This window comes from Megalobrama amblycephala, linkage group LG1 (assembly GCF_018812025.1).
Source record: "Megalobrama amblycephala isolate DHTTF-2021 linkage group LG1, ASM1881202v1, whole genome shotgun sequence".
NCBI lineage: Eukaryota > Metazoa > Chordata > Actinopteri > Cypriniformes > Xenocyprididae > Megalobrama > Megalobrama amblycephala.
Window position 1 is genome coordinate 37,676,874 of NC_063044.1, and position 16,340 is coordinate 37,693,213.

General features: G+C 40.4%; 1 protein-coding gene and 1 long non-coding RNA gene across 4 annotated transcripts in view; one reads left to right on the forward strand and one right to left on the reverse strand.

Annotated features, from left to right (window-relative positions):
* LOC125269108 overlaps window positions 1-16,340 on the reverse strand; it is a 74,279-nt gene that overhangs the window by 27,531 nt on the left and 30,408 nt on the right. The window contains exon 4 of one of the 3 annotated variants that reach the window (XR_007185033.1): window positions 521-2,880. The exons of 1 other annotated variant lie outside the window; for it this stretch is intronic. This is a non-coding gene — a long non-coding RNA (uncharacterized LOC125269108). Of the gene's footprint in view, window positions 1-520; window positions 2,881-6,867; window positions 10,634-16,340 lie in introns of those variants that run through there. One more of the 3 variants, XR_007185030.1, reaches the window with a different exon arrangement.
* pde4a (phosphodiesterase 4A, cAMP-specific) overlaps window positions 1-16,340 on the forward strand; it is a 56,341-nt gene that overhangs the window by 11,476 nt on the left and 28,525 nt on the right. The window lies entirely within an intron of this gene.

Here is a 16,340-nt window from a genome sequence, read left to right on the forward strand (position 1 = left end):
TGACAGGATGTGACATCATTCAGACGCCTGCAAAGGACCACATGGTCATGAAGCAAAATAACTAACTTTCTCTTAACTATTTGAAAAATTCATGTTTTCAGTTGCTCATACACATGTCCCGAAACATCAGGTCATTCGGTACAACCGCTATAAAACATGGTAAATTTTGTAATATTTTAAAAACCTGATTGTCCTGTTGCTAGCTAGATATCAGCCTGTTAACATTGTCTGAAAATATCGTCATTTAGTATAACCAAAAGTGTCATTTGGTAAAACCGAAATTTTGGTAAAACCGAATGACTTTTTTGGTGACAAATTTTGTCCATCTTGTAAAAAATGACAAAAGCAGACAGTGTTAATTGATTATAAAAACCACATAATCTCATTGTTAACTCTTAATAAAACTTAAAAATTAATTATATGTTTTTATTAATTATATGTTTTTTTTTTATACTTTTTGAAAAACCTTATTTGTCAATGACCCATATAACTTATATTATTACATATGCTAGACGTATATATCAAAAGATCATTGAAAAGAAGTGAATGATACATCAAGAATCAGTGATTCAAATGACTGACACTTGGATAAAAAAACTAAAAACTCAAAATAGTAACTAATACCACCCAGCACTAATACACAGTGGCATATCGGAAATCTTGGCAAAAGATGAACTGCTATCTCTGATGGAGACAGTGACGTTAGTTTGGGCATTTTTGCTCTGTTAAATACTTTTCTCTTTATTTATCCTAGCCTGTGCTGAAATATTTCCCGTTCTTCATTCTAGATTGCTTAGTAAAACAAATCTGATGGGCTTCAGGAGGTTTACAGTGAGTTAGCACTGGTCAGTAAAATTTATTGTCATATAAATGAAAAGAACACAAATCAAAAATGGGTCTCGATTCTTCGATTGTGATAGTTGTGCAAATACATTTGCGTGTGTGTAAATTTCATATGTATATTTGCCTCATTCATGCAGCTTCAATGGCACATAAAATAGCCAAGTCTAACCATAATTAACCATAGCATAGCAATTAACCATAATTGGCTCATAAACACCCCCTCATAAACTTTCATATGCTAATATGAACAAAAAACAGAGTAATGTAAAGAGCCATTTTAATTTCCCATGCTGCATTTAGTTGTGTGCAAAGGGGTCAGTTCTCACAGTCCTCTTTGCGTCTGCTGTTTAGCTTTAGTGCGGCAGTATTCTGCAAGGAGCGTGTCGGATATGTGTAGAGGTGTGAGGAGTCTTGAATTTCGTGTGTTATCAGACAGACAACCTGAATCAACCTGCTCCACAGCGGCAGACTTCATTCCCATTCTCACATTTTGATGATAAGCTGTGTAGTGACATCCGTCAAGGGATCTTGGACCCTCTCTGAGTATGTAAGCATGTCTGAATGTGTGTGCGTGAGCACTGTGGACTCTCGTCTCAACGGGCGGCAGTTCTGAGAGAGACCGACATACTTGTGTCACCGAGTTGTCAGCCGCACAGATCCACACATATGCATTCACACACACTCTCATTCGCATGCGCACACACAATGACACCAGAGACATCAAAAGACAGTTGTCAGAGCAATAGACGGGTTAGATAATGTAGGTTGGGCAGCAGAAAGCCCGCTGGGGAGAGTCTAGTTCAAATCGAGGACAGAAAACAAATCAGAGCCGAGCCGAGTGCATTACCACACCTGGGGTTTGAGAGATATGAAGAGCGTCCCTCACTTAATATGTATGCGATCCACCTGTTATGTTTGAGGCAGGGTTTCCTGTTGTCCCACCTGATATACGATGTCACCAGGGATTTGTAACCCGTAGATAGACTGGCTTCAACCCACTGGATAATTATGAGAAAGTGGCAATCCTACTCACTGGGGAAGGACAGATGGCTGCGGTATCAGCAGAATATGGCTCTGACTGTCACACTGAACCATGATCCAAGACAATATTGCATTGGCTTGTACTAACCTATAATGAATTAGCTTGAAAATACACGTCTCCATGCTAAACATTAGTCATTTAGACAACATTATCGCCTGGTCCAATGAATCAACTCACAGATAAATATAATTAATGCTTCCTCTATGAATTTATTATGCAGTATTTTCATGTTTGCTGGTTTGGTATGTCGTGATTGTGAAGTTGCATGTGGTTTAGCTTACAATGTGAATATCCTTTGAGAGAAAGAAAGAGCGTGAGGATGCCTTGGACTGCTCGGTTGGAGTCGGCTGTGGTCTGGTCATGTGTGAACTGGACTGGAAACTGCTGTTTCTGAGTCACTCGCATTACGTAACATGCAGACAACCAACATTTTGTTGAAAAAATATAGATTCAGGGTGGTAACTAAGGATCCTAAAAGTGGTCCACTTGCTGAGATGTTTCAAATGTCTTCAAAAAAGATTCCTGCTGTGTAGCATCAGCGCTCAGCTGTATTTAATATACTGTAATTGTTTCTTACCGGAAACGCAGCAGATAATTCACGACGAACTTAGAACGTGCTCTTGCATTATTGATGCTAGTGCACTGCAGCTATTGACAAATGTCCGACTGATCTTTTCATTACATCACAGTGTTGAGTTACTGTAATGGACACTGCTGTGGTCTCACGGGACCATCTCTTGACCTCTGTGAGACTGATTCAGGAATGCAGCTCGTCTGATCTGGAAGCCATGCTTGTAAGCGGAACATGGCATTCTGGCATTTAAAGGCCTGAGATTCCCATTGTGCCCCAGGACTCCCTTCCATGCTGGGACTGAATCTATTATCCTCAGATCCAAGACCTCTGTGTGTTGCCTCTGGATGGGCTCATGGGTTAGAGATTTCCCTGGCAGCGTCACGCTCTGCTGCTCTGTGATTGGCAGCAGGGTTCTGGAAATCTGCAAAAGAGCAGGAATTGAAATTTCCTGTGATGCAGGGAACGGGCCAAGAGCCAGTGATAACTCCAACGAGGGTAATTCATTACCATCAACAGCGAGACCTTGTTTCTCCCTCTTAAATTCAGATTATCGCAGTTGGCTCTTTCACTTGCCCTACTTTTCCGGCTTCTCCTGTCCCCTCTACACTTGTTTACGTGTCTGCCTCTGTATGTGCGGGATCTGATCGTTTAGTCACGCCTTATACGGTCTGCGAAGGTTATCGAACACTTTTTTTCAGCTGTATATTTCTGTATCCCATGTTATGCTTGCACAAAACACGGAACGTTATGCAAACGGTAAAAACTGTAAATGAACGGAACACAGCGGAATGTGATGTTGACACACACATCGCTGGCTCACCCCACCCCCACTCCTTCTGCTCTTGAGATGCTTATCGCCCGTGACAGATCAGGGCACTTGTCGTCGTCTATGTTTAAATGCAGTCGTCGTGATGGGAGTCGACGCAGGAGTCTAGGCGTTCTGTGGAGAGAGACAGGTGGACCGAGGACAGGAAAGAGACGGGGACAGTGCACAGAGGGAGAGAAAGATGGGCTGAGACTGGTAGAGAGAGACAGGGGAAAGAGAGAGTGAAGGGGTAGGGTAGATGAGAGGAAGCGGTGGTGCCAGTGATGGCCGCTGTCATAATGGATTCACTGTAGTCTTTCATTTGGCCAAATCAAATTCGAGGCTGGCCCCAGCTGTGATTGGCCCATGTTGTATCACTCATGAGGCCACAGCAGCATGACCTCGTGGATCCAGCCCGCCTCTTTGTGAGGGCTATAAATAGTATAGGAGGCCTCAGGCTCTCACTGTAATGAGATTAAATCCAACCAGCCTCAACAATGAGTGTGAATTGAGCATCACTTCTATATCTTGCTTTGGAAAAAGAGTAGTGTGCATGGGTAGAAAATCAGTTCATCTGGTTTTGAAAGGTAAGATTTTAAGTGTTTTGAGTGAACTTAAAGGATTAGTTCACTTCCAAATGAAAATTAGCCCAAGCTTTACTCACCCTCAAGCCTTCCTAGTATGTATATGTATATGACTTTCTTCTTTCTGATGATCCATCGGAGAAATATTAATAAATATCCTGACGCATACAAGCTTTAAAATGGTAGTAAGCGTTACCAAACGAGTACGAGCTGAAGAAAGTGTCTCCATCCACATCCATCCATCATAAACATATTCCACACGACTCCGGAGAGTTAATAAAGGCCTTCTGAAGTGAAGTGATGCGTTTGTGTAAAAAAAAAAAAAAATCATATTTAACAAGTTATGAAGTAAAATATGTAGCTTCCGCCAGACCGCCTGACCATTTCCGTTTTTCAGTAATTTGAATACTGAAGGCGGTCTGGCGGAAGCTACATATTTTACTTCATAACTTGTTAAATATGATTTTTTTTTTTTTTTTTACACAAACGCATCACTTCACTTCAGAAGGCCTTTATTAACTCTCCGGAGTCGTGTGGAATATGTTTATGATGGATGGATGTGGATGGAGACAATTTCTTCAGCTCATACTCATTTGATAACACCATTATAAAGCTTGGATGTGTCAGGATATTTATTAATATTTCTCAGAATAAACTAAGTAAACTAAGTAAAACATTTATTCATAATTTTTTTTTCAGTAATATTTTCGTTCAGAGAACACAAGCCATGTGTACTCCACACACCTGCATGCCCCCCATGTTGTTTTTGTAGTATCTATGTTTATGGATTTGATAAGGCGTTTTACTGTTTCTGCAATCTCACCACACCTCCGCTCAGGGTGTGCCGTTTTTTCCTTGTGATCTGTCCTTTATCAGGGCAATGTGCTTAACACCACAGTACCATAAAAATTCTTCAGCAACCTGTGTTTTACACTAATGGCTGCAATCAGCTTGTCAGGCTGGGTTTTATATCAGATGTGTCTTTTGTAGTTAGACAGCTCTCTTCGAGTTAAAAGGTCCAACCAAAATCAGCCAGTTCTCATGACATGAGCAAGATGAATTCTGGTAATGCAAGCATGTGTTAGCGTATGTGTTTGTGAGTATGTGCCTGTGTGTGAGTGTCACTGACTATTTGCATGTGTCTGGGGACAGAGTGGGAGACGACCAGTCTGTTTGGCCATACTGCTGGTCGGCAGCCCATACATGCTCTCTGCCATACGCTGTAAGAGCCTCCAAGAGCAGACGCTCTTAAAGCACGGCTGCAGCTCACTAGGGGTACTCGCTGTTGGTGCTCTACCGGCTTTTTAACCCTTTTGCTGCTAGAGGTAGGCGATATGAACAAAATCTTATTACATGATTTGAAAAAAAAAAAAAAAAAAAACAACTCACTGCGTGATGTAACCAATAGAATGCAGTTAGAATGCCCCAAAAATGTAAGATATCAGGGCAAAAATGCCTCATATATAGGCCTATATGATAAAGTTAAGCAATATCACACAAGGAGCGCAATATCACACAAGTGCTGTTTTTATCCTGAATAACATGAATGCAAACGTGATATTGATTTTATACATCATTTCAATAAATAAAATATAATTGTGATATATTTTATACACAATATTGTCTGTTTTTGCTCAATTTTTCCAACGAAAATATTACCTATAAAGTCAGAGCAGTTGTGTGTCTCCGAACAACACACAGCAGTGTTTTGTTTCTGAATGAATCTGCGTTTTGAGCGAATCAATCGGGTGAACCAATGATTCAATGGCCCATTCATAAAGAGAGCCAATAGGTGTGTTCTATTTGAAGTGGCGCTGTGCATACTTTTTAACATTTAGTTATTCATTAATTCGATTCATTCATATGGCTGATTTATTCAGGAATGTGTTCGAACACACATATTTACTTCGAACACACCTATGGGGCCCTATCATACATGCGACACAAGTGTTTTTTTACTAGTTTCAGCCTGACGCAGTTATCATTTTCACGTCCTGCACCACGCTGTTTAAATAGCAAGTGCATTTGCACCCATTTGTGCACCCATGGGCGTGCTGGTCTGAAAACGAGGTGCGTTGAGGCGCGTTGTTGGCGCATTGCTATTTTGAGACGCCGCCATTGACCAACTGAAACCTGATCTAAAGTCAATGCCGCAATATTTTTTTTGTTATTTAAAGAGCATGTTAGTAATATGCACCTATATGCGGGTGCACAACGCACGTACACTCCGCTTATTACACACACACAGGGATGCGCAGCAGCACACAAACATGCCAAATATTAAAAATAAAAGGATTACAATGTAAAAGATTATTATTGTGTGCATAAAGATAAAAATGCTTTGGTGGAATCTGGCTTTTCCCATAGATGGTCTGCTCACGTGCTTTAACCTTGGGTACGAGCAGATCTGTTTCCTCACTATAGAAGCATTCCTTTTTGTCCGCTTGCAAATTCCGCCAAGTATATAGCTAATCCGCTATGGCGCGAGCGCAACTGGCTTTTAAATGGAATAGGAGATAAGACTCTGGTTTAATGCACGTTATGCCCAAAACACACCCATTACTCATTAAGAGAATAGGGACAACCCTTTTAGACCATGCGCTGGGCGCGCCGACCATTTTTCCTGTCCTTAAACTAGCAAAAGTGGATTCGGACACGCCCTAAGCTCACTTGCACCATGTGCTTAGATCGATACAATAGGGCCCATTTACTTCATTCCTGAATGAATCAGCCGTTTGAATGAATCGAATGAATGAATGACTCAATGACTTACTCATTTAGACATTTACAGCCACCTACTGGCAGTTTTAGAGTATCATTTCAATTAAAAAAATTTATTTCATACTTCTGTTTATTTACATAACATGACATGGCTGTTGTAGCCTAAAAGTTAATGTGTAATAAATTCTATGTTGAATCAAATAAAATATTTATTTCTAAAACTACTTTTTGTAATGTCTATTTGATGCTTTTCTCGTTTAACACAATAATGACTTTAAATGATCTTTTGGGGGTAATTTCTCAGCCAAATTTGATGTGCGATTAATTAGATTAAACATTTTGATGACTTGACAGCCCTGCAGACATTCGTCCTGAACCGCCACAGTACAGGTGGCACAGTTCGGTGCATAGTCAAACGATGAATACAGTCAGTCATAGGTGATGCACACTTCAATCTAGAAGGGGGCATGCACGGTAATGCAATGTTGTTTGCTAACTGCCACAACAGGAAAAAGAGCAGAAAAAGAGATGATCTATGCAAAAGTTCAGAAGTTCAGAATGGCACGCAAGAGTTTGCTAGTAGCCTATACGCTGAGATTCCATTAATTTTTGTGAGTGTTACACAAACTTCAAGGAAAGGAAACCGGGACAGCAGAAAGCGGCATCATGTTTGTTTAAAAATAGACCCTTTACAGTTTTAAAAGATCCTACAGTATATTGGATATGACCATAAACGACGGAGTATTTTAAGTTGTTTCCGCTGTTTTAATAAGACATTTGCATTGTTCCGATTTGTGTAGTGGACATTATTCTATTTATTTTGTACTTTCGTAACACAAGAGATGCTTTTCAGTTTTGCAGCTGATTGTGACCAAATACCTTTTGTTTTTTATCAGCCCTACAAAAACAAATGACCTATGCAAGAGTGCATTCTGTTTACTGCTTAGTGCTTAATACACTACAGGAGGCTGTATTGTACCAACTACCTCAGGGGGGACTAAGTAATAGTAATTTGTTACATTTATATAGCGCTTTTCTGGGTACTCAAAGCACTTTTTACATATGGAAGGGGGAATCTCCTCAACCCCCACCTGTGTGCAGCATCTACCTGGATGATGCGACGACAGCCATATTGCGCCAGAACGCCCACCACACACCAGCTTATTGGTGGAGAGGAGACAGAGAGATGAAGCCAATCAGTGTATGGGGATGATAAGGAGGCCATAATTGACAGAGGCCAATAGGCAAATTTGGCCAGGATGCCGGGATTAAACCCCTACTCTTTTTCAAAGGACATTTTTTATGACCACAGAGAGTCAGGACCTTGGTTTAACGTCTCATTCGAACACCTCTTCCAGCAACAACCTAGTTTTCCCAGGAGGTCTCCCATCCAGGTACTGACCAGGCTCAACCCTGCTTAGCTACAGTGGGAAACCAGTCTTGTGCCACAGGGTGACAGCTGCCATATACAATGGCTTAAAATTCAATAATAGATTTTTTTGGACTGTCTAGATTAAATATTTAACAAAAGGTACTTCATATCATTTCATTATTTTCTCTTTTTATTTGGAAGTTGATGGATGCCATCCAAAAGATAATTATTCATAACAAATGAATTATAAATCTGGCATCAGTGCCAAGCATCTTTATGTAACACGAGTTAAAAACAAAAATAAAGTAATATTACAAAAGCACAATGAGCCACATTCAAAGCCACTGCACATGAGCTGAATTTTATATGAATGCATCAAGCAATCGAAAACAAATAGGGACACTCCTTAATAACAAGTTTCTGATTTTGATTTATTCTCAGATTTAAAAGTGTTTCTACCATTGCATGTAAAGCTTTTCTACTGCTCTATTTTTTCTGCCCTTTTTCATCTCTCTCTACCAATAACAGCTTCCGCTTCCCCGTCCACTCAATCCACCTCCAATAACTACTCCCAGTGCGCAGTCAGTAACCACAATGCTTCCTATATGTCTCGCCTACAATTACTATCATAAATATCAGTTGAAACATGATGTCTATGTGCATTAATGTATTGCTTGAGTGAGCACTGATTGAAGTCAATTCATCAGAGGGTGATCAGATGTGGACAGACAGAGAGAGAGAGATTTACTTTCCGTGTAGTGAGGAGTGACAGAATAGATTGTGAAAGATGGAGTGTTAAGAGATACACATGAGAAGAGGCAAGAGAAGCTGAAAGAGAATGATTTTATTCTTGAGTGAGTGAGAGAGAGAGGACCAGATAAGACAAATGCAGCTGCAGAAAAAAATGCTGTCTATGAATAGCCCATTTTTAGTGCAAACGTCTAGATGCACAACCTAAATGGATCGTTCAGCATTACCAGCCCTGGACCCAAGTGTCTAAAATAATCCAGGCACTTTTCTCATTGAAGATAAAATGACAAACTTTCACATAAAGCTCTTTCTTACTGTGATGTAGGCCATTGCCTCAAAGTAGCCCAATGTCAAGCACAATCAAATCACATGAACTATAAAAGTATATGAAAACACTATAAATAAAAGCCAGTGGGATTCAATAAGAAAGCATAACGTCTCTGAGCCAGAGTCTGAGCTGTTCTTTCTAGTAAAAGCAAGTCGGTGTCAACCACGGCTGATGCCTGTTTGCTGATAGAGGTCAAGGCTGCAAACATTCAGAGAAAATTGATTTTAGAGGGGCTTCACAGCTGGAGTGGCACAGTGTATTCACAGATAGACAGACGTCAGACGTCGTCTCGGCATTGTGAAAAGGAGCCTGACACTTCCTACAGTCTAACCTAATATATTATTTTTCTGTCTCAAATCTTTTTAAACTTTTCAGCTTTGACAGACAGTCTCCAAAAACGACACAATGCGAGTAGCGTATTGCCTCAGGGTGAATGTGGTTCATGCGGTTTAAACAAAATGCTCCATGGAATTCTTCTCTCTCCCACTAATGACTGTTTTTGCCTTTTCTATCAATGAGCATAATTATTATCCTCTCAGGATAACTTAATTAATCCAAAGAAATATAGGTGTAATACCTATGTTGGAGTGAATGTACCCTCATAGGCTTCAGTTTGAATCTTTTATTGCTTTCCACTGTTGGCAATTCAATGCCATTCATCTGTCTATCAGGGCTGTTATGCAAGGTCAACCACTGTAACCTGAAGATAGATTTTAAAATGCATATGTGAATAATGTATATGTATATGTAAAACACAATTACCAAATGAAAACATTGCTCACATTCTTATCCTGTTTACTACAATTAAACTTGTCATTTCATTTTCCATTATTATACCAATCAGCATTCATGATATGTTTTTCATACCCTGGTATCATATCTGTATGTCTTTATAAATTTAGTGTGACAAATCGATTGTGAAGGTTGCCATATTAGATAACATCTCATTAATAAATTGCCTTGCACAAAGAGGGAAGAGAAGAACTTCAGATTTACACCTTGGAAAGAACACAAATGGAAATCAGTAGATAGATAGATAGATAGATAGATAGATAGATAGATAGATAGATAGATAGTAAACCTAATAAAATGCTTAAATGGAAATATGCAAGAAATAAGAATATGAAATAAATTAAATGCAATATTAAATGTTAAGTTAATTTGGCAATTAAATGCCAATACTGGTCTCCCTTATTTAATACACCCATTTCAGGACATGAAGTACTGTACAAATTAGTTGAATTTGGTGTGACTGATTAGGGATGCATCCAAATTGTGCAGTTTTGGGGAGCCTCCTGGACCAGGACTGAGAATCACTACTGTACATTGAAGAAGTCATTCATCACCATATTGATTAGTGTCCATGTGTTTCATGTGAGAAGTAGAGCTTCCAGGCAAGATAAAAATACAGTGATTGAAAGCCCAGTGTCCAATGAAAAATCTTTTTTTTCCAATGCAAACAGTGCTCATGATGCTCTCGTAGATTCCCATAGAAGCACAGTGTCCTGCAGGACCCAAAATGATGTGTTTAGAGCTTCTTGTTCAATGAAAAGCGATCTTTGCGCCATTAAAATCCCAGTGAAGCACAACTTTAATGGGGTTCTCCAGGCCATCCTGTGCACAGATTCATTTTGATTAAAGTGGATCATGAACAACGTGACAATGTGATATTACACTCTTATTTAGAACAATAATGATGTGCAATATATAGATACCTAGATACATAGACATATACAGGTGCATCTCAATAAATTAGAATGTCGTGGAAAAGTTCATTTATTTCAGTAATTCAACTCAAATTGTGGAACTCTTGTATTAAATAAATTCAGTGCACACAGACTGAAGTACTTTAAGTCTTTGGTTCTTTTAATTATGATGATTTTGGCTCAAATTTAACAAAAACCCACCAATTCACTATCTCAATAAATTAGAATACTTCATAAGATCAATTAAAAAAAGGATATTTTAAACAGAAATGTCAGGCTTCTGAAAAGTATGTTCATTTCTATGCACTCAATACTTGGTTGGGCCTCCTTTTGCATGAATTACTGCATCAATGTGGCGTGGCATGGAGGCAATCAGCCTGTGGTACTGCTCAGGTGTAATGGAAGCCCAGGTTGCTTTGATAGTGGCCTTCATTGTTGTTCTGGTGGCTCTTATCTTCCTCTTGACATGGGGTTCAGGTCAGGTGAGTTTGCTGGCCAATCAAGCACAGTAACACCATGGTCATTGAACCAGCTTTTGGTACCTTTGGCAGTGTGGGCAGGTGCCAAATCCTATTGGAAAATGAAATCAGCATCTCCATAAAGCTTTTCAGCATAAGGAAGCATGAAGTGCTCTAAAATGTCCAGGTAGATGGCTGCATTGACTGTGGACTTCAGAAAACACAGTGGACCAACACCAGCAGATGACATGGCAGCCCAAATCATCACTGACTGTGGAAACTTCACACTGGACTTCAAGCAACATGGTTTCTGTGCCTCTCCACTCTTCCTCCAGACTCTGGGACCTTGATTTCCAAATTAAATGCAAAATTTACTTTCATCTGAAAAGAGGATTTTGGACCACTGAGCAACAGTCCAGTTCTTTTTCTCCTTAGCCCAGGTAAGACGCTTCTGACGTTGTCTTTGGTTCAGAAGTGGATTGGTACATGGAATGGGACAGTTGTAGCCCATTTCCTGAAGACATCTATGTGCGGTGGCTCTTGATGCACTGACTCCAGCTTCAGTCCACTCCTTTTGAAGCTCTCCTAAGTTTTTAAATGGGCTTCGCCTGACAATCTCATTCCTTTCACTTGTACGTTTTCCTACCACACTTTTTCCTTCCAATCAACTTTCCATGAATATGCTTTGGCACAGCACTCTGTGAACAGCCAGCTCTTTCAGGAATGACCCTCTGTGGCTTACCCTCATTGTAGAGGGTCTTGATGATCGTCTTCTGGACAACTGTCAATTCAGCAGGCTTCCCCATGACTGCTGTTGGGATTACTGACCTAAACCCAGTATTTATACCCTGAGAATGGTCATTTAATAGAACTTGAAATTAAATATTCTAATAATTTGAGATACTGTTTTTTTTTTTTTTTTTTTTTGATGAGCAGCAAGCCATAATTATCAAAATTAAAACAATACAAGTCTGGAAATATTTTACTTTATGTCTAATAAATATAGAATATATTTAAGTTTTACTTTTTGAATTAAATTACAGAACAAAAAAAACTTTTTTATGATATTCTAATTTATTGAGATGCACCTGTAGATAGATTCATAGATTGCAATAATATGAATCTGAAATGTAACCGATAGATTAGTGCAGAAAGAGATGTAGAGATGATGGTGGCGGAGAAGACAACTCTACAGTGACACAAAGGTAGCTCTTGATGACTCACTCTCTCTTTTTTTTCTGTATCTCTCTTTCCAGTCTGGATTAAAATAACAGAGCCCCAGCAGCCCCAGCCTACAGAGGGGGAGTTATGCTTTCCATCTCAGAGACAGGGTGATACGCTAAAAATACCCCTCTGTGTGTGGGCTGCACTAGGAGATCAGGGCGGGGGTGCAGCTCTGGAAGCTGGTTTGTACATTACAGATTTGGTGTATGCAGCATGAGAGTCTATGTGCCGTCTAAACGCACAGGATAGATGCTTTTACTGGATCAGCGCCGGTGTCAATATCACTGATTGGCTCATTACATGGATTAGAGTGTTAATTGTATTTCCAGTTCAGTTGCGATGTCTCTAATGGTGTCTCTGAAGGGCCTTTGCTAGACAGCCAACTGACCACTGCTCTCTCGATTATGGAATTCCTTCCTTCAGTAACTTCTTTGCCTTGGTCATTACACCAGGAAATGATGTTCGATTGGTGCTATTAAAAAATCAATATGTCGTCATGCAGTGAAATGGAGCATCGCCGCTTACCTAAGGGTGAATTTTTGCTGGCGTTAGATGTAAACAAAGCTCAGGACAACACATTTTTCAGGTCAGCTGTTGCGTCTGAGAATGGAACTGTTTCGATTGTAAACAGTCCTTTGCGTATCTTTCTCCCAGTCCATTCATATATTCATTCTATGATGTGCTATTAAGCAAAGTATCCTCCACCTGAAACCAGTGAGGATGGAAGTGCTCAAGTATTGAAACCAGACAGATGCTGATCAGAAGCAACTCTCATTAAACCAAACACTTGTTCAGGGCTTCCCCCTGACATTTCAGCTCACTAAAGCTTGTTAAAAGATGTGCATGCTGGAAACCAGATTTTTAATAGTTTCCCATTACTCCACATGGTCCCTAGATTCACAGGAAAGATTTCCATATAAAAGGTTATGGAGCTGAGCCACACTAGGGAATGAGAGGAGTGAACATAGCAGGGGGAGAGAGAACCTTTGGGGTGCTGATGGCTGTACTCAGTAGGAATTAGTCAGATTCGAGTATTTGAGCAGGGAGCTGGCAGGCTGTTGGCTGCTTGGCTTGGCCAGTGCCAACACTACTGAGTAATGTTGGTCAATGTTGGTTACTGTGGCATGGGAGTGGGGTTCACTGGGTGGATTTTGCTGTTATGAGGTCACAGCTGGGTGACACAGCAGGATGGGATTGAGAGGAGAGTGCTGCAGGGTGCCAAAAAGAATAATTTATTCCACATATGGCATGAACGCTGTTCACAATAAGGATTATATTTTAGGCATCTTTTTTGAATGATTTTAAGCAATAGTTCTCTCAAAAATGATAATTCAAAGATAATTGTTCTAAATTTGTATGACTTTCTTTGTTCAAACTGCAGGACTGGATCATCTTTTCCATTCAATTACAATGAATGGCTACTGAATCTTTAAAGCTTCGAAATGATATGCAAAATCACCATAAAAGTCATGAGAAGTTGTGTGAGATACAGTTTAGAATTTACATTGTTATTCAATAACAATCTTAAAGGGTTAGTGTGGCGACCAGGGCGGGCGAGAGCCGTGAGGGAACGGCGCGAGGCCGGTGACGCAAGTGATAACGAGCATCACTTGGGAGGCGCACCGGCCTTGAGTCTCTCACGGAGGAGCTCCGGGAGCATAAAAGTAGGAGCGACGACCATGAAGGACGAGAGAGGACCAGGCCTGGACTTTACGTTATGTTTTATTATGTTTGTGTGGCCGGCAGACGTCCGTGAGGGTCTGCCAGCATTACTTTCGTTTTGTTCTTTATTTATTTTATTAAAGATTATTGTTTGAACGTTCGCCGGTTCCCGCCTCCTTCTTCCCGTATATATAAACTGCGTTACAGTTAGTTCACCCAAAAATGAAAATTCTGTCATTAATTACTCACCCATAAGACCTTCGTTCATCTTCAGAACACAAAGTAAGATATTTTTGATAAAATCCGATGGCTCAATGAGGCCTCCATTGCCAGCAAGACAATTAACACTTTCAATGCCCAGAAAGCTACTAAAGACATATTTAAAACAGTTCATGTGACTACAGTGGTTCAATCTTAATGTTATGAAGTGACAAGAATACTTTTTGTGCGCCAAAAAAACAAAATAACAACTATTCCACAATATCTAATGATGGGTAATTTTTTTAAAACACTGCTTGTTAATTGTCTTGCTGCCAATGTAGACCTCACTGAGCCATCGGATTTTATCAAAAATATTTTAATTTGTGTTCTGAAGATGAACAAAGGTCTTACAAGTGTGCAACGACATGAGGGTGAGTAATTAATGACTGAATTTTCATTTTTGGGTGAACTAACCCTTTCAGTACAGTAAATAAATTATGCAGACTGGTTTTGTAAACCAGATCATCTGATCAATTTAAAAGGTCTGACTCAAACAATTAGTATATGAATCAGGCATCACTTCTTTTCTCATGAACGCACCAAGGAGAGTTGGGCAGATGTCAGGATCTTCTGTGGATTAAGACTCAATTAAGTAAATTAAGACTTTTGTTTATCACACAAAGCACCATATGACTTCAGAAGCCTTGGACTATAGTGTACAACTGTTATAATATTTTAATGGTTTTATGTCCTTTTAAAGCTTGAAAGCTTCAGCCTTTAAGCCCAGACTTCTCTTTTTGTCTTCTGTGGAAGAAAGAAAGTGACATTTGGAATGACATGTAGATGTATAAATGTTGAAAAAATTTTCTGGGGTGTATTTATAGCAAAGACGGGGTACTGTTTTTGAAGATAGAAGTGTGCTGAAATCGTTTGGCTAATACGAAATGATAGGTATCCCATGAGGATTTGCATGAAAATAGAGATATCAAGCAAAAGACAAATAACAGCACGAATGAATGATGCAGTATTGCTTAAAGGAAATCAGAAATAGACAGTGAGCAGGACGGTAGTAAAACAAGTTTGTGGCAGCCTATCATGTCTGTACAGGACTCCGACTTCTCGCACCACAGAAGAGTCACTCCATGCACAAAGCTGAGGCTTATATGGAATTTGGAAAAGCATCCAGCCATAATATAGATAGTAAAAGCAATCTTCTCAATGGCTCTCACAGAAATGACTGTACAGTTGAATCAATGGTATCAAGGCTTTAAAGCCTCTTCCTGAGGGCAGATGCCTGGCTTGTCTGTAATGGTAGAGCTCTCACTGTTGGGACACTTTCAATGGGGTGCTTCTGATCCTGTCTGTCAGATAATCTGCTGTAATCCCTAGCTCTCTTATCTGACTGGAGCACGGTGTCCGGCAAGATGACTTCACGCCAGGAAGCGCAGCGTGGCCAACCTGCCTCTTTACAGCACTGCCTACATGTTTGTGCGGGACTGTGACACAGGGCACAGCCTCCGGTGCAGATCACAACCGGCTTTCAGCTTCCATGTTTACTTGCCCTCTGGGAGCCGGTCACTCACCTGTCTCGAGGGAATAGGTAGAACAGTGGAATGTCGTTTGGGGGAACATCAGGAGGTTTCACCAAGACATTAGCGGCTGGAAGAGAGTGTTCCACATGCTCCCTTAAATATCTCTGTGAGTCAGAGCGGGGACTGATGAGACACAGTTCGCTGTAATTCACTGCCAAAGGGACAGAGCGCCACAATAAAAGCTCTATCACATGGCATCAGCTGCTGATTAAAGAGCCAGCAATGTGACAGCATCATATACAGTCACCACTGATTTTATGATTGCCCCCCCCACTCCCCAACATCTCACCCCTCCACTGACCCCCTCCCTGCATGCAGCAATCAGCCAGGTGCTAAATGCCCGGGCAAGGAGAGAGAGAGGCAGTCGTCGAGGGTGTTGGTGTGCACTTGGAGAACAGGCAACAAGCATCTGCGCTTGGCAGCAGAGAAAGTGGAGGCAGGAAATAACTGTCACTCTCCATTCAGGCTGCCATGCTGG